This window comes from Rhinopithecus roxellana, chromosome 11 (assembly GCF_007565055.1).
Source record: "Rhinopithecus roxellana isolate Shanxi Qingling chromosome 11, ASM756505v1, whole genome shotgun sequence".
Taxonomy (NCBI): domain Eukaryota; kingdom Metazoa; phylum Chordata; class Mammalia; order Primates; family Cercopithecidae; genus Rhinopithecus; species Rhinopithecus roxellana.
The window spans coordinates 37,167,769-37,185,623 of NC_044559.1; the positions used below are offsets into that span (position 1 = coordinate 37,167,769).

At 39.9% G+C, this 17,855-nt stretch overlaps 1 protein-coding gene across 4 annotated transcripts in view; it reads right to left on the bottom strand.

Annotated features, from left to right (window-relative positions):
* Positions 1-17,855, bottom strand: part of GFRA1 (GDNF family receptor alpha 1) — a 221,330-nt gene that overhangs the window by 68,385 nt on the left and 135,090 nt on the right. The window lies entirely within an intron of this gene.

Here is a 17,855-nt window from a genome sequence, read left to right on the forward strand (position 1 = left end):
AAATTGGCAAACCTCTCAATTACCACTTAACTTACCATAGACAGCACGTGGGCTCTGTGAGTACTAAGGTTCTAGATTAGAAAAATTCAGCTTGTATTTTGAATAGAATTTCAATGGGCTCCAGGAAACTCACAACCTATGCACTCACACCACCAGAGAAGCCAATGCTGTCTACACTGCCTGCCCTGTGCTGTCCACACTGCCTGTCCTCTGCTGTCTGCAGCAAAAGCATGGTGGAGGCAGGGCCCATTCGGTGCTGGGCAGGCAGGCCAAGGCCAAGGCCAAGGCCAAGCCCAACAGGGAGGTTAAAGGATGAATGGACAACAGGAATTCAGCCCCGTCCCCATTAGAAGGATGTTTCTGCAGGGAGAGGGAACTGATGGAAAAACCTTCCAGAAACAATGTGGTAAGGTGGTCCATAGAGTACTGATGATGAGGTGTAGGAGTGATTCTCTGGAGCGAGCAGGGAGCTGTTGGACCAGCACTGCGCTGCTGTGGGATGAGAGGCCCAAGCAAGTTCCTCCTCAGGCCTCAGCCCTTCCATGGATTCTATGACTGCCTTTCATTCTGTTTATATGCCTCCAGTTGATAGGGGCCAGGAAGGCATTTAGGAAAGACAAAAGGCTAAAAAATTGACAAGAGACAAGGAATAGTTGTGTTAGGTGGGACTGAAAGATAGGGCAGTGTATTTGCTGCCTGTCTAAAGGGCACACGGTATATTATTCAGCCTTAGAAAAAGAAGGATATCCTGCAATGCGTGACAACATGGATAAACCTTGAGGACATTAAGCTAAGTAAAATAAACCAGTCACAGAAGGACAAATACTGCCTGATTCCACGCATAGGAGGCATCTAAAATAGTCAAACTCATAGAAGCAGAGAGTGGAATGATGGTTGCCAGGGGCTGGAGAAGAAAATGAAAAGAAAATGGGGAGCTGCTCTTCAAAGGGAATAAAGTTTCAGTCATGCAAGATGAATAAGTTCTAGAGACATGCTCTACAACACTGTGCCAATTATTATCAATATTGTATTGTACACTGAAAACTCTGTTAAGAGGGTAGATTGCATGCAAAATGTTCTTGCTACAATTTTAAAAATTGTACATAAATAAACAAAGGGCACACAAAGCAAGTCCAACATTTTAGGAAAAGAACAACTCTCCCTGTTCTACTGAAGATGCGTCTTGCTTTCAGAAAACCCGTATGTAAATATCTGAAATCATACCATTATACCCTGGCACCATGAGTCATATTTTATTGTGCTCCAGGTTCATGTGTCTTCCCGTGACATCAGAGTCCAAGAAACTTGCTGTAGAGAGATATAGACCAATGGAACAGAACAGAGCCCTCAGAAATAATACCACACATCTACAAACATCTGTAAATGGGAAAAGGATTCTCTATTTAGTAAATGGTGCTGGGAAAACTGGCTAGCCATACGTGGAAAGCTGAAACTGGATCCCTTCCTTACACCTGACACAAAAATTAATTCAAGATGGATTAAAGACTTAAATGTTAGACCTAAAACCATAAAAACCCTAGAAGAAAACCTAGGCAATACCATTCAGGACATAGGCATGGGCAAGGACTTCATGTCTAAATCACCAAAAGCAATGGCAACAAAAGCCAAAATTGACAAATGGGATCTAATTAAACTAAAGAGCTTCTGCACAGCAAAAGAAACTACCATCAGAGTGAACAGGCAACCTACAGAATGGGAGAAAATTTTTGCAATCTACTTATCTGACAAAGGGCTAATATCCAGAAGCTACAAAGAACTCAAACAACTTTACAAGAAAAAACCAAACAACCCTATCAAAAAGTGGGCAAAAGATATGAACAAACAGTTCTCAAAAGAAGACATTTATGCAGCCAACAGACACATGAAAAAATGCTCATCATCACTGGCCATCAAAGAAATGCAAATCAAAACCACAATGAGAGATCATCTCACACCAGTTAGAATGGCGATCATTAAAAAGTCGGGAAACAAGAGGTGCTGGAGAGGATGTGGAGAAATAGGGACACTTTTACACTGTTGGTGGGACTGTAAACTAGTTCAACCATTGTGGAAGACAATGTGGCGGTTCCTTAAGGATCTAGAACTAGAAATACCATTTGACCCAGCCATCCCACTACTGGGTATATACCCAAAGAATTATGAATCATGCTGCTATAAAGACACATGCACATGTATGTTTGTTGTGGGCACTATTCACAATAGCAAAGACTTGGAACCAACCTGAATGTCCATCAATGATAGACTGGATTAAGAAAATGTGGCACATATATACCATGGAATACTATGCAGCCATAAAAAAGGATGAGTTCGTGTCCTTTGTAGGCACATAGATGAAGCTGGAAACCATCATTCTCGGCAAACTATCAGAAGGACAAGAAACCAAACACTGCATGTTCTCACTCATAGGTGGGAATTGAACAATGAGAACACTTGGACACAGGAAGGGAAACATCACACACCGGGGCCTGTCGTGGGGTGGGAGGAGCGGGGAGGGATAGCATTAGGAGATATACCTAATATAAATGACGAGTTAATGGGTGCAGCACACCAACATGGCACATGTATACATATGTAACAAACCTGCACGTTGTGCACGTGTACCCTGGAGCTTGAAGTATAATAAAAAAATAACAATAATAATAATAAAAGAAAAAAGAATTTTGCTGTAGAAGGCAATGAGCAAGACAGGAGCCCTTCTTGGGTGTGGAGTACAGGAAGCTGGCAGCTGCACATCCATCCTGGCTTTAACAAGCACACCTAGTACTGTTTCTCCATCTCGCTCTTTCTATGTCTGCTCCTCTCTGGCTCCTCTATTTCTACACTCAGGCTTCCCAGGACTCAGGAGTGAAATATTCACCATGTGCCCTGACAGGGCCACAAGGGCCTCTGGGCCTTGGTGACACTTCTAGCCTTCTCCTCTTTTGAGACTTCTAATATTTTGCTATTGAGCCCAAGGGCAGTGATTTATATAATTGAAAGTCAACAGTTCTCTAGATTTCTAAATTATGCATTTTTGATGATAATCTAAAACAAATTAAGATGACCATATTCTAGATCAGACTTTTAAGGCTGGGTACTGGTACACAATTTCACTACCTGCACTTACATTTGTATTGATGTTGAATGGCACTTTATAATCTCTAGCTAAAAGGGAAAGAACAGAGGCACAGAGCTAGATGAATACTTACAGGAAGTGGCCAGTGAGATAAGAACAAACAGTTCAAATGGAGAAAAATGCCTGAAGAATGGTGTCAATACGTGGCACCCAGTAATACAGGCCTGCCAAACTCAGAAGGACCCATGGAGAAGCTGAGCACTGCATTCAAACTGTAAGCACCAATTTAGTTTCAGCAAAATAATATTATCTCTTACACTAAATTAATGTTATTAGCCTGCATTTCATTGTTTTCAAAGGTCTGTTCGTATTAATGTGTGTCATTTTCATAGTTGTGTAAAAGCCAAGAATAAGAGCTTACAGTTGTATGTTTATAAATTTCAAATAACATCATAATAAAAATAATGAAAGTCAACACGTAACATCTAGGAAATCAATTTTTCTCTGTAAGGAGTCTACAAACTTATACATAGGCTTTAAAAAAATTGGCCTAGTGTGCCAGGTGCGGTGGCTCACGCCTGTAATCCCAGCACTTTGGGAGGCCGAGGCAGGTGGATCACGAGGTCAGGAGACGGAGACCATCCTAGCTAACACTGGTGAAACCCCGTCTCTACTAAAAATATAAAAACATTAGCTGGGTATGGTGGCCGGTGCCTGTAGTCCCAGCTACTCAGGAGGCTGAGGCCGGAGAATGGCGTGAACCTGGGAGGCAGAGCTTGCAGTGAGCTGAGACTGCATCACTGCACTTCAGCCTGGGCGACAGAATGAGACTCTGTCTCAAGAAAAAAAAAAAATTGACCTAGTGTATGCCTTTTTTGTTATAATAATACCTTTTTAAAGTTGTTAAAACTACATATGCCATTAAGGTTTTCCTCTTAATGTTATCAGAAAAGCAATTTTTTTTTTTAAAAAAAAAGGCTTTGTACAAAGTTGGAACAGGGTGAATAATTTTATGTCTAAACCAATTGCTCAAAGTTTACTTCATGTAGCAGTGGGTGTGACTTAGCCTCACTTTCTACTGATTCTATTTTCATCTATGTATAACTCTTGCCACAGCACCATCTCCTTACATTATTTCAGAGCCCATGACAAATTCTAGAATGCACAACCTGGTACATTCAAAGGAGAAAAAACTATTAATTCATTTCTAGCTCACAGGTGAACATGCGACTTCCTTTTTGTTTCAGATTCTCATTCACACAAAATATTTTTATAACCTTTCCCAACTTGACATTTGAGGTCAGCATTACCCAAATATCAGAACTGAACAAAGACAAAAGAAGAAAATAATAGACTGACATTGCTTACAAATACAGATGCAACAATATTCCCCAAAATTTAGTAAACTGTATTGAGCAATATGTTAAAAGGCTAATGCATCATGACCAACTTGGGTTTATCTCAATAATGCAAGGGTAGTTTAATACTTAAAAATATATGTAATTCACCACACTAACAGAATACAGTACGAAAACCGTACAATTATTTCAATAGATAAAGAAAAAGCATTCAATAAATTTCAATACTCATCCATAATTTGCTGAAAAAAGTTCAGCAAATTAAGAATGGAAAAAATCTCTTCAATCTGATACAGAGCAGCTATGAAAAACCTATAACTAAAGTCATATTTCATGGTAAAATACTAAGATCAAGAACAAAGGATTCCCCTTCTTACTGCTTATAGTCAATGTTGCTTTGGATGTCCTATACATCTCTAAAGAATCCACAAAACAACTATTAGAAATAATAAATGAATTTAGCAAAGTCACATGATACAAAGTTAATATGTAAAAAGTAATTGTACTTTGAAAAAGATATACTATTTTTATTGATACATAGTGTTTGTACATATTTATAAGGCATATGTGATTTTTCATTAATGCATAAAATGTGTAATGATCAAGTCAGAGTATTTAGGATTTTTTTGAGTCTACAAGCTTCATTTTTTAAAATTTTATTTGTAATTAGTAAATAATAATTACATATATATGTAATGCTTTGATATATGTTTAATGTTATGGAATGACTAAATCAAGCTAATTAACATAGCCATCACTTTCATATGTTAGCTGCAAAAAATTAGAAAATGAAATTTTAAAAAGTAATTTTATTTACAGCAGGATCAATGAATAAAAAATATAAAAAGCACTTAAAATGAATGTAACAAAAGACATACAAGACCTCTACATTGAAAACTAAAAACACTGCTAACAAAAATTGAAGGCTTGATAAATGGAAATATATACCATGTTCATGGATCAAAATACTCAATACTGTTATGATTATTAAGGCTCAATGTTATTAAAACTTAATAGCTTATGTAGTTTTAACAACTTTAAAAAGGCAACTAATATTATTATAACAAAGAAGGTATACACTAGGCCAATTTTTTAAGCTTATAAATAAGCCTATAGATAATTATCTCCAAATTATAATACATTTTGAAATTGTCAAACAGATTCTAAAGCTTATATAGAAAGGAAAAGGACACAGAATAACTAAAGCGATTGGAACAAGGAAAACAAAGTTGAAGGATTCACACTAACGCTTCTCAAGTTTTACTATAAAGCTTAAGTTATCAAGACAGTGTGGTATGGTATAGGCATAGACAAATTGAACAATGGAAAAGAAGATAGAACTCATAAATATCCCATACACCTACAGTCATTTGATTTTTTTGAAAGCAGCACTGAAGAAATCCAATGGGGGAAGAAAGTCTTTTCAACATACGGTACTAGAATAATTGGATAATAATTTTTAAAAAAGAAAAACCCAAATAGAAACAAAAAACCTCAATCCCTACCTCACACCATACACAAAACTAATGTAATATGGATCACAGGCTTAAACATAAAAGCTAAAATCATAAAGCTTTTAGAAGAAACATAAGATAATCCTGGAGATAGACAAACATTTCTGAGACAGGAACACAGAAAGCAATAACCATAAAAGATAAAACATTGGTAAGGTAGAGTTCATCAAAATTAAACACTTCTGATCACAAAGGACACTGCTAAGACAATGAATAGACAAACCACAGACTGGGAGAAAATATTCACAAAACATACGTCTGACAAAGGACTGGTATCTAAAATATATTAAAAATGCCCAAACCTCAATATAAGAAAACAACCCAATTAAAAATGGGCCAAATCTTTGAACAGACACTTCACAGAATAAGATAAATGAATGGCCAAGTAGCATCTGAAATGTGTTCAACATCATTAGTCATCAGAGAAATGCAAAATAAAACCACAATGAGATACATTCTACACTCACCACAATGGTTAAAATTTGACATCAAATGGTATTTTAAAAATGTGATGTCTCTAGAATTCTCATACATTGTTGGTGGGAATGGAAAATGGTTCAACCACTTTAGAAAAACGCTGGGTAGCTTTTTACGAAACTAAACAGACAATTACCCTATGACCCAGAAATTCTACTTTTAGGTTTTCATCCAAGAGAACTGTGAACATACGTCCACAAAAGACTTGGACAAGAATATTATACCAGCATATTGATAATAATAAAAACTGGAGACAGCCCATGTATCCGTTAATAGGAAAACGGCTTAACCAACGGTGGTCTATCCACAGTTATCCACCTGGACTACTACTCGGAAATAAGACGAGATGAACTATTGATACACAAAATAGTGTGGATGAATCTCAAAAACACTCTGTTGAGTGAAAAAAAATAAAAGACTACACACAGAAGTACACACAGTATGATTATATATGTAGTTCTAGAATAGGCAAAACTAATTTATGATTTTTAAAAAAATTAAAAGACTGGCTACTTCCAGGGAATGGGGGTGAGGATTGGCTAGCAAGGAATAAGAGGTAACTTTCTAGGGGGGGTGATGGTAATATTCTCTACCTTGAGAACGGCTTGTGTTGCACAGTTTGAGCCAAAACTCAGAGAATAGTATGCTTAAGGTTTGTGCCTATGTAAACATTATCTCAAAAAGGGGGTGGGGGGGAAAGCCAGGAATGGTGGCTCATGCTTGTAATCCCAGCACTTTGGGAGGCTGAGGTGGGAGGATTGCTTGAGACCAGAAGATTGAGACCAGCTTGAGCAATATAAGGAGGCACTGTCTCTACAAAAAAATTTAAAAATCACCCAGGCATGGTGGCATGTGCCTGTAGTCCTAGATACTCAGGAGGCTGAGGTGGGAGGATTACTTGAGCCCAGAAGGTCAACGCTGCAGTGAGCCATGATCCACACCACTGCACTCCAACCTGGGTGACAAGAGAGAGATTGTGTCTCAAAAAACAAACACCACCAACAAAAGAACAAACCATGAAAAGAAATAGCCTAAACAAATATTGAACACTGGTTAGTGATATGTGTGCTGAAGCATTTAGGGGCAGTATATTGATAAATGAATTTTAAAAATTTAGAAGATGGATATATGGGCGCTCATACAGCAACCACATTTAGATGTGAATATGGAATACAGGTGCTGGGTATATGCATTAACCATATTTTTTCCACTTTTCTGTATGTTCGAAAATGTTCATAATAAAATATTGGAAAAAATAAATTCATGCCTACCTTATTATTACTCTTTTCAAAAAGTTTCACATGGGCAATTGCGCACGGCACATGGGAAATCACTCTTGGCCCCTCCCCTCCTTTCGCCTGCTAACTTAGTCCCTCACAAATCCACCTCCAGCTCTCTCCGGGGCCCTGATGCTGCGTATCCTACTGCAATGAAGTTCAAAATAAACACTGCTGAAATCACAGGATATATAAATTAGGGTCGAGTTTTCACCTGGTAAGAAGACTGATCCTCTATATCTATTAAATGGATCCCCCAGTGCACGAAAATACTACCTCAATGACTTGAGGGCACCGGGAGGAGAGGGGAGAATGATTCGATTTACACCCTTGGAGTCAAAGCCAGCCTTCCATCAGCTCGCACACCGCACGGAGGATCAGGAGCCCGCCTGTGTTTTACGGTCTGCGCACAAGCGCCTTCTCGCCTGCGTGGGAAGGCTTCTGAACAGCTTTACCATAACTCTAACTGCCATCCTCTCCACAGCTCATTTTAGAGCTCAGCATTAAAATGTTGCTTTTCCCCCTCCCCTCCCCCTCTAATCTCTCCCTCCATCTGCTGTTATTCATTCTTTAACTTGGTAGAACGTCTGGGATGCTGTCTGAATGGGAAGTATTCTCAGAATGAACGCTGTTTACTAGAAATCCTTTTTTCTTGGGGGAGTGCATATGCGAGTGGGTTGTGCTCAGCTAATGTGCTCCTCTCCAGCCTTGGCTCTGTATTACGGAGAATGCCATTTAACCAGATTTTCATTTCGAATTCCATACAGCCACGTTGTTACTTTGCCGGTTACGTATTGCTTTCTTTACCATCATTCTAAGCCTTTCTGGCTGTGATCACATCTGGTGGTGACTTGTTTCTTGTGTTCTTGGCCATGGGAGGTATAACATTCATGGCAACTTGAGGGCGAGATCCCAAAACCTGCGATGAAAAGGGTCAGGTGCTGCTGAAGGAGGCATGGATTAGAAGTGAGGGGCATCTGGGTTTTAAATGTGGTCCAATCATCTGAGAGTCTTTGTATCGTCAGCTTTCCCCCCGTGGACGTCAGTTTCCCTATTTGTGGGATGATATATCTAAGGTCCCTTCAAGCCTTAAGGCTCTTTGATTTAATGGTTCTAATATAATTTGCCTTTTCTAAGTATAATGTCAGATATTTAGAATAAAATATGGTGATGAGGGACAGAATGTAAAAATCCCAGCCAGAGGCTCTATGCACTTGAAGGCACTGGCCTCTCAGCAGTCTGCTACTCCAAAGGAGTACATGGACCAATGATTTCAGCCCTGACTTGCAGGCAGAGCAAATATAAAAGGTCCCTCCAACACCGTGAGATGTGGAAGTGTCAGGGATGAATTATATAATGGGAGAAGCTTTCATATTCTAAACTCCTCTGGAGCAAGGAACTGCCTTTATCCCAAATACAATCCTCACACTGTCCCAAGTAAGAGGCTATCACTGTGGCCGGCAGCCCTGATTATTTACACTTAGAAAATGCCACCGTTATTGGCAAACACCAGGGCCAACTAACCAGTTGAAACGATTCAGAATGAAACACAGATGCAAGCAACTAGAAATCCATTTCTATAGATTATGAGATGGAATAAAACAGTAAATATAGTAAAATCTGCATGGCCTGCATGAGATATGATTTACGAAGCAAAAATTCACAAGACAGTAAAAGAACATTTGTTTGCAAATGCTTGCCGATTTCTGGTATCTTTCTGCCTTTCTTTTTAAGGCTGCAGAATTGAATTCACAACTCGTTTCCTCTTTTTCTTTCTGACTTGATTAATTACTATGTTAATATAACTACCGTTCTTCTTCTAATAGGCTCCCTCTAATGTGTTGTTCCAGAAAATTAAAAAATGGGTAAAAGATGCCAAATCTTCACAGGTAGAGGCAAACTTTTCTGGAAGCTCACAGTGACAGTCTGGGCTTCTGATATCCACATGGATCCTATGGCAAATTTGATCATACAGGTTGTGACCCCTGTAAATGATCCTTCAAGAGTTTGGTATTTTCCAGCTAGGGTGCTAAAAATTACATTTAAAAAGCACATGTTGGCTGTTTGGAACCCATTTTGTCATTCGTACACTGTTTCAGACATACTGTATTACATGATGATGAAATTCCTCCTAGTTCTGATTTTTCATACCTTATACAACTATATTAAGCTGCAAGCCATACCCAAGTTTTCTCTGGGGCTCACGGTAACTGAATTATTTTCAATACCTGTAAGTTTGGAAATAATTATTTGGTCTGATGAAGACAGTTCCCCATGTTAACCACAAGTCACAGGCTAGCCTTATCCATTAGAGCTTCCATTTCCTTAATGCACATTCTGTCGCCAGCCTGCACCCTCTGCTGTGCAAACGTTAAAAAATTGGATGTCTCCTGTAAGTGGTGTGCAAGTCACATGCTTGCTGCTGCACAATGATTAATAGTGCTGTCCCAGAAAATGGGATCATTACATTTTTAATTAACCTTTCCAACCTCCTCCACCTTTTCCTTTTGTTATACATTGGATCTCTGAAGTTTTCTACTTGTTTATGTTCAACTAGGTTTGAAACAAAGACATGAAAAATGGTTGCAGGTGACACAGGAGTCGATGCTTCAGGTGAGATGCCTGGTAGGGTGCAGTGCCTCATTGTACATCAGATGGAGGGACAGGCGCTTGGAACTTGGTGGCTGGGTTCCCACCTAATTTTTGTTTTGGCAGCTTAGCGTTATTTAATGGCCTTGGCTACCAGGAAACTGGCTTTTTAAAATCTCTTTCAACCTAATTATAATTACGGTGTATAAATCATACAATGATCAATTATAAAAATCTCAGGTTCATAAATATTTAACTTAGCATTTAAATCCACACTGCAGGAGTGCATGAAATTTCTGAGCCTGTCTCTTCGCAAACAACTGCTTTATTACAGTTCCATTGCCAATTACTGAAAACTAAACCAAGTTTGTCTTGCCGCACACTCAGGCACATATTTGAGCATAATGCCTTTCTGTGTATTAAGATGGCACAATTTAGTTATTTCTAAAATATGCCATGTCTCCCATTAAAAAGATATTTTGCAAAGACTTCTATGGCCATCTTTTAATTCCTCAAGTACGGAGAGGTACAATTATAATATTAGACATAAAAACACTCATTAAAATAGATTTTATCTAATGTAAGATTGATTCTGAGATAATTGAGGTCAGATTTGTTTGGAAAATGTATTGTGACATGTGCAAATGGTGATGCAAAGAGGAAATGATCTTCTAGGAGGACTCAAGCACAACAGCTAAATATTTTTCAGCAAAATCATAAAACCATAATTGGATTTCAATTTAGTAATAGCCAGTCTAAGACAGGCCATTTTTAATAATCTAATTATGTGTTCAGGGCCTACCCAGAACTCTACAATGGCTACAGAACTATTAATTGTACTCAATCCTGTTGCATCTTCAACCATGAAATTTGCTATTACATGTAGGACTGGCTCTCAGTTATGGATAGTTTTTTTTCCCGATCTCAGATCATCTTTATAACATCTCAAAATGCCTATTCGTTTAATTTTCTAAAAGTGAAATTTTTTAATGACTTTCTCTGGACCAGAAAAAAATAGCTCAGATTTGTGGTCCTTCTACAGACAAAATTCACAATGAGATCTACAAACATTTCCCCTGTTTTTATGAAGGCTCAGAGATCAGCCCTTGCTTTTGTCTGATTTTCATTAATTAAAGGTATTTAATTGCTAACATCTCATTAGCAGTAAAATTAATGAGTACTTCAACTACAGGAAAAGATCTGCATGATAATATAAACCTAATTCATTTTATGGGGTACAAACTGTAGCTCCACTAATATTTAGCCTGTGCAAGCGCCACTGATACTTAGCTATTTCAACAGTAAAAGGCTAAACATGTCTTTAAAACCAACGCTGCTTCTCCCCAGAGAAAACAACAAATGTGAGCCAGCCGAGTAACAAAGAATCCAACCCCCCCTTCCCCCTCCCTTTCCACCAATGTATTGCCATGGAGAAGACTAATTGGAAGAGAAATATGGAGTGATTTGCTTTTAACAATTTTCTAAGTTGCTACTAAATAAAAAGGTATCCTTAAAATAATGTGTATGCACTTATAAACTAGCATACCCAGCTTTCAGAGTATCTCTGTGTGTGCCATGCTGAGTAGCTAGACAACACTTGTCCCAAAGAGGCTGCCAGTGCTTGGGACATTTCACGGAACTCTTTCCTGGAAGCCTGAGGCATGTTCTTTGGAATCCTTGAACAACATCGAGTCCCCGGCATGGAGGATGGACTTTAAAAGCCAAATGTCATTTAGTACTAAGTGTGATGAATAAAGGAGGCCATGATGTTGGACAATGCACAGGAGTAGAAAACAAGGAATGAATATATGTAAGGACTTTTTCCTATGGGTGACTGAGATGTCAGCTCTGAAAACAATCACTGGCTTTCCCAAAAAGCCATTGCACCAAAGATGGTCCAGGAATAAGTGCTTTGCTTCTCAAGGTGACTACTTTGAAGGAGAATATTCATTTGAATGTATGTGTTCTTAGTAAGCTCACTATCCATAGTCACATTGTACATTTGCTGTGTTCCTCCAAACAGCTAGAGCAAAAAGATGCCACCAGAAGGCAGGCTACATGTCCGAATGTCACTTCTACTACACAGTCTACAAACATTGTTCTGGCCTCAGTATGCATAAAGAGAAGGAAAAGCATGCATTCTAAAGCCAAAGAATCAGCTGAAACAATGAAAAATGAAGAGGCTGAAGATCCTATTAAGTAGCCTAGATGATGCTGAGATAATAATGAATCATTGATGATGTCGGCAGTTGTCAGGGCCCTCACGGTGTGGATTTCAGCAAAGATAAGCTAAGTATCAGGTCTTTATTTTTAGTTAAAGAGCATAAAATTCAATGCCTTTCCTCCCACGAGCCTATTTACATACCTGCTGTGCTACCTATTCGCCTTCACCTGCTTCCCAATTAATACCCCATTAAGCCACTCCACCTGTGGTGGCTTCTACCTTCACCACAGCCCTGCAACCATCACTCATCTGCTACAGCTCAATTGTTTCTTCCGGAAAGATCAACAAAAGCTGCATGAATAATAATTGCAGCCCTTCACATTTACAGGGTTCTTAAAAGACAGTAGCCAAAAGCTTGGTCAGTTTGTGAGGAGAGAGCCAGGAGCTGGGCAGAAAGTCTAGAGTAAATGGAGCTGCACTCAAGAGGACCAAGGGAACAGAAAGGTCCATCTTAATAGATATGTGAATTCTGGGCTGTGTGTGTGTGTGTGCATTTGTGTGTTTATTATTGAGACGGAGTCTCGCTCTGTCGCCCAGGCTAGAGTGCAATGGCGCGATCTAGGCTCACTGCAACCTCCGCTTCCTGGGTTCAGGCAATTCTCCTGCCTCAGCCTCCCCAGTAGCTGGGATTACGAGTGCCCAACACCACACCCGGCTAATTTTTTATATTTTTAGTAGAGATGGGGTTTCTCCACGTTGGTCAGGCTGGTCTCAAACTCTTGACCTTGTGATCTGCCCGCCTCAGCCTCCCAAAGTGCTGGGATTACAGGTGTGAGTCACCGTGCCCGGCCTGTATATATATATTTTAATGGTGTTTTGCTTCATTCATGAAGGTGCTTCCTGTCCCTTTGGGTTGATAAAACTTTGTTTGGTTAAGTGCTTTTTCATCACCTATTAGTACATTATTTCTCATTCATATAAACAGGTTTTAAGTGTTCCAAAATTTGGTTCTTTCAGTGGCCAAGCCTGGCCACCATCTGAAAATGTGTATTTTTATACAACTCCTAGGCACTTCCGATGATCAGACTTGGAATTCGCTTTCTGTAGGTTAAAACTTTCTTTTTATACCCACCTGCACTCTTACTTATTTTCGTACTAAATCCTGGCTTTCTAATTTGGCTTTCAGGAATATGGTCCTTAAGAGCTACCTGCTAGTGGACAGTATATTCCGTCTTCATTCCATGAAGATCTCATTGATGGGAAGGTTTTCTTTGCCCATGTTTCACGTGTGACTTCATAATTAAGACTAGACTAGATTTACCAGGGGGTCCTAGAACATATATTTCCAGGTAGATTAAAACAAAGCAAGATGGTAGGACCCCCTCTCCCCCAACACACACACACACCTCCACAACTGCCCCACCAACACCCCATGGCCTCTCATGAGCTTGAGATGAAGGAAGAACAGCAGAACTGGCGGCCCAGCTGCATGCCTCAGTGAGCCTTCATGTTTTACTTTAATGGAGTGTTGGCGAGTCTTCCTGTTCATTTTGTTTCAAGCTTTAAATTGGTTCCAAATGCATTCACACACTTACTGTTTGAGCCCTGATATAACTCTTGTTAGATCCCCATTGGAAGGACGACACCAGTTAGCTTTAGAATGAAGTTTAAGCCCTGGAATTTTTACATTAAAATTCCTTAGTCAGGACCTCCATTGTGTCTCTGCAGCTTAATCTGCCACTCTGTCTCCCACAGGAATTGCAGAGTAAATTCAGCAATATTCTCGTGGTGTTGGGCACCAAGCCACCTCTCCACAGGAGGTGCTCTCCCAACTGGCTCCTGCCCATCGAATGTGGCTGAGAGTTTGCTGAGGCAGGTAGAAGCAGGTGAGTAATCCAGCACTCTCAGGTTGCTTCTATAGGTTGGTGTAAAAGTACTTGTGGTTTTTGCCATTACTTTTGCACCAACCTAATAGAACATGGCATTCCTGAGCTTTTCACACAAGTGTGTTGGTTTTGGGGTTGTTGTGTCCCTGATTACATGAGCACCACATCAATTAAGATCCCAGGGCTAAATAAGAACAAGCCCAGCATTCAGAACTGACATTTCCACCTAGTGATTTGCTCAGTAAGAAAGTAGGTATACAGTTTAGGTAAAATGCATGTGTTCTACCAAGGACTCCTTCAGGCTTCAAAGTGTGCCTTTTCTAACAGAGATTTGGACTTGCACACTAGCTAGTTTTTGTGAGAAATGCTTCCTTGAATGTTTCCATTTAAGCATGGGTGAGGCTGAAGCCAAATGTGAGTGTTGGGGTCAAGATGATTCCCTCTACTTTATGCCTGGAGAGATCAGAATCACATTCAGCACAAGTGCCTGGGCTCAGTCCAGCTGCTAATGCTTCCAGCTGCTAATGCTTCCAGCAGCACCCCAGGACATGCCAAAGGGAAAGGGTCGCTCTTTGGCTAGGGCATTCAGGGATGAGAGGAATGAGGACTATTGGCCTCAGAATGGTCAGCCATGCTGCCCTTCAGTGGGGAGGGGATAGAGGGCTGAGAGCAGCAGTGGATTCCTGCTCCATCGGGGGACAGCCGGGTTCCCTGCACTTGCACTGGATGGATGAGGCTCTGGATTACCGGAGGTCCTGTTTTAAGACACAGGAATACTCACACAAAGCCAAATTTCCATCATTTAGCATTCTTACCATGATATTGCCAACACAGGTACTAATTAGCCTTTTACCCTTTGGCCTTCAAAAAATGAATGATAAATAGCCCCTGAGAATTTCTCCTGGTGTGTCTAGAACTGCCTCCAGTGCCAGGAAAGATTGGGCAATCTTATTCCTATGGCATTAGCTAATGAACTGACCCAAGAGAACTGAGAGAGTACTAAGGTAGGAAATATGGTAGAATACAATTCTTAAGGTAGGAGTGTGAAGGCTGGAAGTGGGGACTGGCTTGACTCAGGAAGGAAACCGGCATTTCCAAGGACTATAGTGAGCCTCCCAGGAAGTTCTTGAATAAAAACAAAATGGAAGTCCAGTGGCTTTTTGGTGGAGAGCAAGGCTTTCTCAAAGTTTCTGTTTGATCTATTATGTGAAACAGATGATCTCCAATGGCAGATTTACGAGCTGTTAGTTTTAACCGAAAGGAAATCCATCCCTTAGAATCTTCTGCAAGCCCTTCAAGTACCGCACATAAGAAGTTCTATTTGATAGTATAAGTGGGACCACATTTAGTGATGTTTGGGGATTGAAGCAGTAGTGGTTGAAGTGTATGCAGTTCAAAGATTTGGCTTAGAAATACATTTGTAAAAAAAATTGAAAATTAAATGTGGCATTAGGAAAGACAGGTGAAATAGCATAATTTCACAGAAAGCCAAAGTTCTGGAAATCTAACATATACTCTGAAATTGGTAATTCATTTCTGGTATGGAGTCTGCATGGTAGAAAGAAAAAAAAAAAAGCAAATGTCTAAATCTATTTCTTGACACCAGCAAGTGGTCCTCTTTGTGTGCTAAAGACTTCTTTAAACTGTCAATAACTCAGGAGTGCTTCCGCATTTGAGAGAGAATAGAAAGGAAATTATAAATGTGATTACAAGCCCTACATGGTCTTCTAAGGAAGGGAATCACAATCACCTGCTGAAACTGAACACTGCAGAGGGGGAAAAGGTATCTACAGGAGATTAGTGTGTCAGTAAATACATAAAGTACAGAAGTCCCACATATTTGACATTTGAAGAACAAAGCTATCCATCAATGTCCTGGCACAGATCGATCAAGCAGAATGCTACTGCTGAAAACCTAACAGTATGATGGTAATAATGTAGCCATAAAACCTCTAGTCTATAATTGACTGCTTCCACTTGAAGCTAACATGTCTAAAACAGTGACTAATGTTCACGTAAAGATTTCACTTGTGTTGAATGACAATCAGTTACACCTCACACGATTCAGTAAATGGCTTGCACTGGATATAATGGCCCAGGGACAGACACCAAGGTGGAGAGGGAGAGTATATCCCAAAACGAACAACACAGGTATGTGATGTTGAAATGTGGGTCTTGGGTATGTTTCTTCTTGGCCACCTCCTTTAGATGTGATGAGGCTGCCACTTTCTGACAAAGTAACCCAATTAGAAATGTAAGCGGCTGCGGAGTCCAGTACCATTATAGCAAGCTCCTCAGGGCATCCAGGTCTTAGTCGTGAGCTTTGTTTAGTGAGCCTAGTACTATAAATCACATTCCTGTACCTTGAGAGTACATGCTCTGTCTCCTGGCAATGAGTAACTAGAGGCAGAGAAACCAAGGGGGTTGGGGGAGAGAAGAACAGCATTCACAGATTTTGGACCTCTGTCCTCTTTTTTTTTTTTTTTTTTTGAGGCAGAGTCTCGCTCTGTCACCCAGGCTGGAGTGCAGTGGTGCAATCTCGGCTCACTGCAACATCCACCTTCCGGGTTCAAGCGATTCTCCTGACTCAGCCTACTGAGTAGCTGGGATTACAGGCACCCGCCACCATGCCTGGCTAGTTTTTGTATTTTTAGTAGAGACGGGGTTTTGCCAAGTTGTCCAGGCTGGTTTCAAACTCCTGACCTCAGGTGATCCACCCAATTCAGCCTCCCAAAGTGCTGGGATTACAGGCATGAGCCACTACGCCCTACCTCTTCTGTTTCTTTTCTTTTCTTTTTTTTTTTTTAAGCTCTAAGAACATCTGTGAATGCTAGGTGCCAGGCTGGTAAATAAGTTGGTTAGGCAGATCTTCTTAGACAAGAGATGTATAGCTGGGCTGTTAGCAATGAGAATTGAAGTTTGAAAGGAAAGCTTATTGCTGTTGCTAGATGACCAAACAAAAGATTACTTACCTCTCAGCACAAATTCAGAGCCTTCCATTAGTATGAATGGTTGCTGAATGGACGTGGACCAACTGCGCAGGATTATTCATTGTGGGCATTTGCCACAACTACATTGATCAGCAATGCCCCGCCATGCAGCAGGAGGGAAAAATGGCTGTGTTTGTTACACCCATCTCGGTATTTTGGTGTGTTGTGTTTTAATCTCAAAGGAGGGTTTGTATGCACTCTTTGAAAGCCACTTCCACTCTGGTCATGTTTAATTTCAAAATACGAGAATTCCCGTTTCCCCTTCAACAAATAGGAGAAAAGCCCTATGCATCTTTGAGTTCACAGCCCTGAGTTAAAGCCCTTTTATAAGTTGGATTCAAGTAAAATAAAGTCATCTGTGGATTTCATTTTCACAAAATCCCCAAGACCTTTGTGTGCTCCAAAATGTTATTTGCAAATTTCAATATTTCAGTTAGCCAGTAACTGTTTATTACCAAAAGTAGAAATGTGTCCCCACACTGTAAGGTTCATTGTAACTAAAAATTTTAATTAACATGTCTGGT